This window comes from Mytilus californianus, unplaced genomic scaffold (genome assembly GCF_021869535.1).
Source record: "Mytilus californianus isolate M0D057914Y unplaced genomic scaffold, xbMytCali1.0.p SCAF_19, whole genome shotgun sequence".
Taxonomy (NCBI): domain Eukaryota; kingdom Metazoa; phylum Mollusca; class Bivalvia; order Mytilida; family Mytilidae; genus Mytilus; species Mytilus californianus.
In genome coordinates, this window is record NW_026262667.1 from 8,884,239 (window position 1) to 8,894,994 (window position 10,756).

A 10,756-nucleotide genomic window follows, 5' to 3' on the forward strand; every position below is an offset into this window, starting at 1 on the left:
ACAGTGAACACAATTTGATATGGAGACAAGCGTTTGGTTTTGAAATTTCCTACATGAGGCATTTGTCTCAATGTAGTTACGGCCTTGATTTAATAAAAGTGAGGTAAGTGTTCCTGAGACAATTAACCTCAAGTTAAATGAAACCAATTTTCTGACATTTCAAGTATATCTAAATAATATTTATACTTTTATTATTAAAAGATATGGAAGTGTTTCCCGTTTTTTTTTTTGGAAAAAAGATGAATTTATGAAGAATCTGGTGCCATCTCATACTTTCGATTAGACCTGCTGAGTTATTTATTTTCAATACATTGCAAGTCAGGTAATTTATTTTCAAACTACCACAGAACAAACCATTTATTTTTGTGATTATCAAGGCTGAGTTATTTATTTTCAAAATCCTCCTGGCCCCCCCCCCCCCCCCCCCCAGAATATCAAATGGTTGTCCCCTAATAAAACTCTAATTTTCTCAAACTATACATGTATTTTCATATCCCCCAGTTACAATCCTCAGTGGGGCTACACTACATCTATATTTGGCGAAAGCAATTCTGTGACTGAAAGGCAAAGCCTTGTAGAGGGGTATCATGTTTTCCAAGTTTGTGCATCTGTCCATCCTCCAGGCTGTATCAGGTTAAACATCCTCCAGGCTGTATCAGGTTAAACATCCTCCAGGCTGTATCAGGTTAAACATCCTCCAGGCTGTATCAGGTTAAACATCCTCATGACTGTATCAGGTTAAAATTTTGGTTTAAGGTAGTTTATGGTTACATCAACATGAAACTTAGAACACATGTTTATTATGGAGTGGACTGTTTCATATATATATGCCAAATTAGGTTTTGAGGGGCTGAATTTGAACAGTATTGGTAACATTTTAAAAGTTGGTGACCAACATATTATTTGCACATACATAGAAGTTAGATGATCCTGGTATTCTAATATCTGAGAAGACAAAAAGAGGGAGATGATCAAATTGATGATTCCAAATAGTGATAGCCTTTACAAAAAATTTGTTAAAGTTAAACTTTACCTTGAAAGGGCCAACAGAATTAATAGATGATTCAGGACCTTGGTGGCATAGTGGTCTAGGAAGTTCATCTACAGTAATCACTAGCCTGTCAACAGTTAAATTGTGAGTTACAACCTGGCTCATGGAACAGTACGTTCGTCTACAATCTTATTTGACAAGGAGTTCCAGTTTTCCGGCCGAAGGTCAGGGGATCTCTCCAGGCACTCCTGTTTCCTCCACCAATAAAAACTGGTTCACATGTCATAGCCAAGTGTGCTGAAAGTCAACTGGTTCACATGTCATAGCCAAGTGTGCTGAAAGTCAACTGGTTCATTCACATGTCATAGCCAAGTGTGCTGAAAGTCAACTGGTTCACATGTCATAGCCAAGTGTGCTGAAAGTCAACTGGTTCACATGTCATAGCCAAGTGTGCTGAAAGTCAACTGGTTCACATGTCATAGCCAAGTGTGCTGAAAGTCAACTGGTTCATTCACATGTCATAGCCAAGTGTGCTGAAAATCAACTGGTTCAAATTTTTTTGAAGGGTTTTCGAACCGCTGAAGGCCCAAGAAGCTATAGAACAAATGATGCAAAATCATGCCTTCTGGGTGTTCCCCAGACCCTTTCTTAAACTGAAAATGCAAGTTCTGTTTTAATAATCTTATGACAATATGTTGGTCTCAAAGCAAAATCACGTTATAGATTCAGTGTAAGACTTAAGTTTCTAGGAACAACATCAAAAGACGAATATGCATGATAAAGCAAAAATGTTATTCACATAGTAAAGTCTGTGGCTGCTGTGTTTTTGTTGAGCCTGCGACTTTTGTCGCAGAAAGCTCGACATAGGGATAGCGATCCGGCGGCGACGGCGGCGGCGGCGGCGTTAGCTAACTTCTTAAAAGCTTTATATTTTAGAAGATGGAAGACCTGGATGCTTCATACTTTGTATATGGATGCCTCATGTTACGAAGTTTCCGTCAGTCACATGTCCAATGTCCTTGACCTCATTTTCATGGTTCAGTGACTACTTGAAAAAAAAGTTCAGATTTTTTGTAATGTTAAATTCTCTCTTATTATAAGTAATAGGATAACTATATTTGGTATGTGCGTACCTTGCAAGGTCCTCATGCCCGTCAGACAGTTTTCACTTGACCTCGACCTCATTTCATGGATCAGTGAACAAGGTTAAGTTTTCGTGGTCAAGTCCATATCTCAGATACTATAAGCAATAGGTCTAGTATATTCGGTGTATGGAAGGACTGTAAGGTGTACATGTCCAACTGGCAGGTGTCATCTGACCTTGACCTCATTTTCATGGTTCAGTGGTTATAGTTAAGTTTTTGTGTTTTGGTCTGTTTTTCTTATACTGTATGCAATAGGTCTACTATATTTGGTGTATGGAATGATTGTAAGGTGTACATGTCTAGCTGGCAGGTGTCATCTGACCTTGACCTCATTTTCATGGTTCAGTGGTCAAAGTTAAGTTTTTGAGTTTTGGTCTTTTTTTCTAATACTGCATGCAATAGGTCAGCTATATTTGGTGTATGGAATGATTGTAAGGTGTACATGTCTAGCTGGCAGGTGTCATCTTACCTTGACCTCATTTTCATGGTTCAGTGGTCAAAGTTAAGTTTTTGAGTTTTGGTCTTTTTTTCTAATACTATATGCAATAGTTCAACTATATTTGGTGTATGGAAATATTTTATGATCTATATGTCAGTCACGCAGGTTTTATTTGACCTTGACCTCATTTTCAAGGTTCATTGCTCAGTGTTAAGTTTTTGTGTTTTCGTCTGTTTTTCTTAAACTATAAGCAATAGGTCAACTATATTTGTTGTATGGAAGAATTGTTAGCTGTACATGCCTGCCTAGCATGGTTCATCTGACCTTGACCTCATTTTCATGGTTCATTGGTCAATGTTTAGTTTACTTGGTTAATGTTAAGTTTATGTGACAGTTGTAATAAAGCTTTATATTTAGGACTATCAACATAATATCAATGATTAGTAAAGAAGGCGAGACATTTCAGCGTGTGCACTCTTGTTTTAATCTCATGATCAAGTTAATAATAAAATTACTAAATTACAAAATGAATGCAACACTAACAGAATACAGAAGGGCAATCAATGAACAAAAGACAAATAAATAAGAAACATTGATCCCGAAAAATCAGGGGCTATGTCTGAGGGAGAACAGAACTTGCTTCTTGCAAGGCACTCACAGTGAACACAATTTGATATGGAGACAAGCGTTTGGTTTTGAAATTTCCTACATGAGGCATTTGTCTCAATGTAGTTACGGCCTTGATTTAATAAAAGTGAGGTAAGTGTTCCTGAGACAATTAACCTCAAGTTAAATGAAACCAATTTTCTGACATTTCAAGTATATCTAAATAATATTTATACTTTTATTATTAAAAGATATGGGAAGTGTTTCCCGTTTTTTTTTTTGGAAAAAAGATGAATTTATGAAGAATCTGGTGCCATCTCATACTTTCGATTAGACCTGCTGAGTTATTTATTTTCAATACATTGCAAGTCAGGTAATTTATTTTCAAACTACCACAGAACAAACCATTTATTTTTGTGATTATCAAGGCTGAGTTATTTATTTTCAAAATCCTCCTGGCCCCCCCCCCCCCCCCCCCCCCAGAATATCAAATGGTTGTCCCCTAATAAAACTCTAATTTTCTCAAACTATACATGTATTTTCATATCCCCCAGTTACAATCCTCAGTGGGGCTACACTACATCTATATTTGGCGAAAGCAATTCTGTGACTGAAAGGCAAAGCCTTGTAGAGGGGTATCATGTTTTCCAAGTTTGTGCATCTGTCCATCCTCCAGGCTGTATCAGGTTAAACATCCTCCAGGCTGTATCAGGTTAAACATCCTCCAGGCTGTATCAGGTTAAACATCCTCCAGGCTGTATCAGGTTAAACATCCTCATGACTGTATCAGGTTAAAATTTTGGTTTAAGGTAGTTTATGGTTACATCAACATGAAACTTAGAACACATGTTTATTATGGAGTGGACTGTTTCATATATATATGCCAAATTAGGTTTTGAGGGGCTGAATTTGAACAGTATTGGTAACATTTTAAAAGTTGGTGACCAACATATTATTTGCACATACATAGAAGTTAGATGATCCTGGTATTCTAATATCTGAGAAGACAAAAAGAGGGAGATGATCAAATTGATGATTCCAAATAGTGATAGCCTTTACAAAAAATTTGTTAAAGTTAAACTTTACCTTGAAAGGGCCAACAGAATTAATAGATGATTCAGGACCTTGGTGGCATAGTGGTCTAGGAAGTTCATCTACAGTAATCACTAGCCTGTCAACAGTTAAATTGTGAGTTACAACCTGGCTCATGGAACAGTACGTTCGTCTACAATCTTATTTGACAAGGAGTTCCAGTTTTCCGGCCGAAGGTCAGGGGATCTCTCCAGGCACTCCTGTTTCCTCCACCAATAAAAACTGGTTCATATGTCATAGCCAAGTGTGCTGAAAGTCAACTGGTTCACATGTCATAGCCAAGTGTGCTGAAAGTCAACTGGTTCATTCACATGTCATAGCCAAGTGTGCTGAAAGTCAACTGGTTCACATGTCATAGCCAAGTGTGCTGAAAGTCAACTGGTTCACATGTCATAGCCAAGTGTGCTGAAAGTCAACTGGTTCACATGTCATAGCCAAGTGTGCTGAAAGTCAACTGGTTCATTCACATGTCATAGCCAAGTGTGCTGAAAATCAACTGGTTCAAATTTTTTTGAAGGGTTTTCGAACCGCTGAAGGCCCAAGAAGCTATAGAACAAATGATGCAAAATCATGCCTTCTGGGTGTTCCCCAGACCCTTTCTTAAACTGAAAATGCAAGTTCTGTTTTAATAATCTTATGACAATATGTTGGTCTCAAAGCAAAATCACGTTATAGATTCAGTGTAAGACTTAAGTTTCTAGGAACAACATCAAAAGACGAATATGCATGATAAAGCAAAAATGTTATTCACATAGTAAAGTCTGTGGCTGCTGTGTTTTTGTTGAGCCTGCGACTTTTGTCGCAGAAAGCTCGACATAGGGATAGCGATCCGGCGGCGACGGCGGCGGCGGCGGCGTTAGCTAACTTCTTAAAAGCTTTATATTTTAGAAGATGGAAGACCTGGATGCTTCATACTTTGTATATGGATGCCTCATGTTACGAAGTTTCCGTCAGTCACATGTCCAATGTCCTTGACCTCATTTTCATGGTTCAGTGACTACTTGAAAAAAAAGTTCAGATTTTTTGTAATGTTAAATTCTCTCTTATTATAAGTAATAGGATAACTATATTTGGTATGTGCGTACCTTGCAAGGTCCTCATGCCCGTCAGACAGTTTTCACTTGACCTCGACCTCATTTCATGGATCAGTGAACAAGGTTAAGTTTTCGTGGTCAAGTCCATATCTCAGATACTATAAGCAATAGGTCTAGTATATTCGGTGTATGGAAGGACTGTAAGGTGTACATGTCCAACTGGCAGGTGTCATCTGACCTTGACCTCATTTTCATGGTTCAGTGGTTATAGTTAAGTTTTTGTGTTTTGGTCTGTTTTTCTTATACTGTATGCAATAGGTCTACTATATTTGGTGTATGGAATGATTGTAAGGTGTACATGTCTAGCTGGCAGGTGTCATCTGACCTTGACCTCATTTTCATGGTTCAGTGGTCAAAGTTAAGTTTTTGAGTTTTGGTCTTTTTTTCTAATACTGCATGCAATAGGTCAGCTATATTTGGTGTATGGAATGATTGTAAGGTGTACATGTCTAGCTGGCAGGTGTCATCTTACCTTGACCTCATTTTCATGGTTCAGTGGTCAAAGTTAAGTTTTTGAGTTTTGGTCTTTTTTTCTAATACTATATGCAATAGTTCAACTATATTTGGTGTATGGAAATATTTTATGATCTATATGTCAGTCACGCAGGTTTTATTTGACCTTGACCTCATTTTCAAGGTTCATTGCTCAGTGTTAAGTTTTTGTGTTTTCGTCTGTTTTTCTTAAACTATAAGCAATAGGTCAACTATATTTGTTGTATGGAAGAATTGTTAGCTGTACATGCCTGCCTAGCATGGTTCATCTGACCTTGACCTCATTTTCATGGTTCATTGGTCAATGTTTAGTTTACTTGGTTAATGTTAAGTTTATGTGACAGTTGTAATAAAGCTTTATATTTAGGACTATCAACATAATATCAATGATTAGTAAAGAAGGCGAGACATTTCAGCGTGTGCACTCTTGTTTTAATCTCATGATCAAGTTAATAATAAAATTACTAAATTACAAAATGAATGCAACACTAACAGAATACAGAAGGGCAATCAATGAACAAAAGACAAATAAATAAGAAACATTGATCCCGAAAAATCAGGGGCTATGTCTGAGGGAGAACAGAACTTGCTTCTTGCAAGGCACTCACAGTGAACACAATTTGATATGGAGACAAGCGTTTGGTTTTGAAATTTCCTACATGAGGCATTTGTCTCAATGTAGTTACGGCCTTGATTTAATAAAAGTGAGGTAAGTGTTCCTGAGACAATTAACCTCAAGTTAAATGAAACCAATTTTCTGACATTTCAAGTATATCTAAATAATATTTATACTTTTATTATTAAAAGATATGGGAAGTGTTTCCAGTTTTTTTTTTTGGAAAAAAGATGAATTTATGAAGAATCTGGTGCCATCTCATACTTTCGATTAGACCTGCTGAGTTATTTATTTTCAATACATTGCAAGTCAGGTAATTTATTTTCAAACTACCACAGAACAAACCATTTATTTTTGTGATTATCAAGGCTGAGTTATTTATTTTCAAAATCCTCCTGGCCCCCCCCCCCCCCCCCCCCCAGAATATCAAATGGTTGTCCCCTAATAAAACTCTAATTTTCTCAAACTATACATGTATTTTCATATCCCCCGTTACAATCCTCAGTGGGGCTACACTACATCTATATTTGGCGAAAGCAATTCTGTGACTGAAAGGCAAAGCCTTGTAGAGGGGTATCATGTTTTCCAAGTTTGTGCATCTGTCCATCCTCCAGGCTGTATCAGGTTAAACATCCTCCAGGCTGTATCAGGTTAAACATCCTCCAGGCTGTATCAGGTTAAACATCCTCCAGGCTGTATCAGGTTAAACATCCTCATGACTGTATCAGGTTAAAATTTTGGTTTAAGGTAGTTTATGGTTACATCAACATGAAACTTAGAACACATGTTTATTATGGAGTGGACTGTTTCATATATATATGCCAAATTAGGTTTTGAGGGGCTGAATTTGAACAGTATTGGTAACATTTTAAAAGTTGGTGACCAACATATTATTTGCACATACATAGAAGTTAGATGATCCTGGTATTCTAATATCTGAGAAGACAAAAAGAGGGAGATGATCAAATTGATGATTCCAAATAGTGATAGCCTTTACAAAAAATTTGTTAAAGTTAAACTTTACCTTGAAAGGGCCAACAGAATTAATAGATGATTCAGGACCTTGGTGGCATAGTGGTCTAGGAAGTTCATCTACAGTAATCACTAGCCTGTCAACAGTTAAATTGTGAGTTACAACCTGGCTCATGGAACAGTACGTTCGTCTACAATCTTATTTGACAAGGAGTTCCAGTTTTCCGGCCGAAGGTCAGGGGATCTCTCCAGGCACTCCTGTTTCCTCCACCAATAAAAACTGGTTCATATGTCATAGCCAAGTGTGCTGAAAGTCAACTGGTTCACATGTCATAGCCAAGTGTGCTGAAAGTCAACTGGTTCATTCACATGTCATAGCCAAGTGTGCTGAAAGTCAACTGGTTCACATGTCATAGCCAAGTGTGCTGAAAGTCAACTGGTTCACATGTCATAGCCAAGTGTGCTGAAAGTCAACTGGTTCACATGTCATAGCCAAGTGTGCTGAAAGTCAACTGGTTCATTCACATGTCATAGCCAAGTGTGCTGAAAATCAACTGGTTCAAATTTTTTTGAAGGGTTTTCGAACCGCTGAAGGCCCAAGAAGCTATAGAACAAATGATGCAAAATCATGCCTTCTGGGTGTTCCCCAGACCCTTTCTTAAACTGAAAATGCAAGTTCTGTTTTAATAATCTTATGACAATATGTTGGTCTCAAAGCAAAATCACGTTATAGATTCAGTGTAAGACTTAAGTTTCTAGGAACAACATCAAAAGACGAATATGCATGATAAAGCAAAAATGTTATTCACATAGTAAAGTCTGTGGCTGCTGTGTTTTTGTTGAGCCTGCGACTTTTGTCGCAGAAAGCTCGACATAGGGATAGCGATCCGGCGGCGACGGCGGCGGCGGCGGCGTTAGCTAACTTCTTAAAAGCTTTATATTTTAGAAGATGGAAGACCTGGATGCTTCATACTTTGTATATGGATGCCTCATGTTACGAAGTTTCCGTCAGTCACATGTCCAATGTCCTTGACCTCATTTTCATGGTTCAGTGACTACTTGAAAAAAAAGTTCAGATTTTTTGTAATGTTAAATTCTCTCTTATTATAAGTAATAGGATAACTATATTTGGTATGTGCGTACCTTGCAAGGTCCTCATGCCCGTCAGACAGTTTTCACTTGACCTCGACCTCATTTCATGGATCAGTGAACAAGGTTAAGTTTTCGTGGTCAAGTCCATATCTCAGATACTATAAGCAATAGGTCTAGTATATTCGGTGTATGGAAGGACTGTAAGGTGTACATGTCCAACTGGCAGGTGTCATCTGACCTTGACCTCATTTTCATGGTTCAGTGGTTATAGTTAAGTTTTTGTGTTTTGGTCTGTTTTTCTTATACTGTATGCAATAGGTCTACTATATTTGGTGTATGGAATGATTGTAAGGTGTACATGTCTAGCTGGCAGGTGTCATCTGACCTTGACCTCATTTTCATGGTTCAGTGGTCAAAGTTAAGTTTTTGAGTTTTGGTCTTTTTTTCTAATACTGCATGCAATAGGTCAGCTATATTTGGTGTATGGAATGATTGTAAGGTGTACATGTCTAGCTGGCAGGTGTCATCTTACCTTGACCTCATTTTCATGGTTCAGTGGTCAAAGTTAAGTTTTTGAGTTTTGGTCTTTTTTTCTAATACTATATGCAATAGTTCAACTATATTTGGTGTATGGAAATATTTTATGATCTATATGTCAGTCACGCAGGTTTTATTTGACCTTGACCTCATTTTCAAGGTTCATTGCTCAGTGTTAAGTTTTTGTGTTTTCGTCTGTTTTTCTTAAACTATAAGCAATAGGTCAACTATATTTGTTGTATGGAAGAATTGTTAGCTGTACATGCCTGCCTAGCATGGTTCATCTGACCTTGACCTCATTTTCATGGTTCATTGGTCAATGTTTAGTTTACTTGGTTAATGTTAAGTTTATGTGACAGTTGTAATAAAGCTTTATATTTAGGACTATCAACATAATATCAATGATTAGTAAAGAAGGCGAGACATTTCAGCGTGTGCACTCTTGTTTTAATCTCATGATCAAGTTAATAATAAAATTACTAAATTACAAAATGAATGCAACACTAACAGAATACAGAAGGGCAATCAATGAACAAAAGACAAATAAATAAGAAACATTGATCCCGAAAAATCAGGGGCTATGTCTGAGGGAGAACAGAACTTGCTTCTTGCAAGGCACTCACAGTGAACACAATTTGATATGGAGACAAGCGTTTGGTTTTGAAATTTCCTACATGAGGCATTTGTCTCAATGTAGTTACGGCCTTGATTTAATAAAAGTGAGGTAAGTGTTCCTGAGACAATTAACCTCAAGTTAAATGAAACCAATTTTCTGACATTTCAAGTATATCTAAATAATATTTATACTTTTATTATTAAAAGATATGGGAAGTGTTTCCCGTTTTTTTTTTTGGAAAAAAGATGAATTTATGAAGAATCTGGTGCCATCCCATACTTTCGATTAGACCTGCTGAGTTATTTATTTTCAATACATTGCAAGTCAGGTAATTTATTTTCAAACTACCACAGAACAAACCATTTATTTTTGTGATTATCAAGGCTGAGTTATTTATTTTCAAAATCCTCCTGGCCCCCCCCCAGAATATCAAATGGTTGTCCCCTAATAAAACTCTAATTTTCTCAAACTATACATGTATTTTCATATCCCCCAGTTACAATCCTCAGTGGGGCTACACTACATCTATATTTGGCGAAAGCAATTCTGTGACTGAAAGGCAAAGCCTTGTAGAGGGGTATCATGTTTTCCAAGTTTGTGCATCTGTCCATCCTCCAGGCTGTATCAGGTTAAACATCCTCCAGGCTGTATCAGGTTAAACATCCTCCAGGCTGTATCAGGTTAAACATCCTCCAGGCTGTATCAGGTTAAACATCCTCATGACTGTATCAGGTTAAAATTTTGGTTTAAGGTAGTTTATGGTTACATCAACATGAAACTTAGAACACATGTTTATTATGGAGTGGACTGTTTCATATATATATGCCAAATTAGGTTTTGAGGGGCTGAATTTGAACAGTATTGGTAACATTTTAAAAGTTGGTGACCAACATATTATTTGCACATACATAGAAGTTAGATGATCCTGGTATTCTAATATCTGAGAAGACAAAAAGAGGGAGATGATCAAATTGATGATTCCAAATAGTGATAGCCTTTACAAAAAATTTGTTAAAGTTAAACTTTACCTTGAAAGGGCCAACAGAATTAATAGATGATTCAGG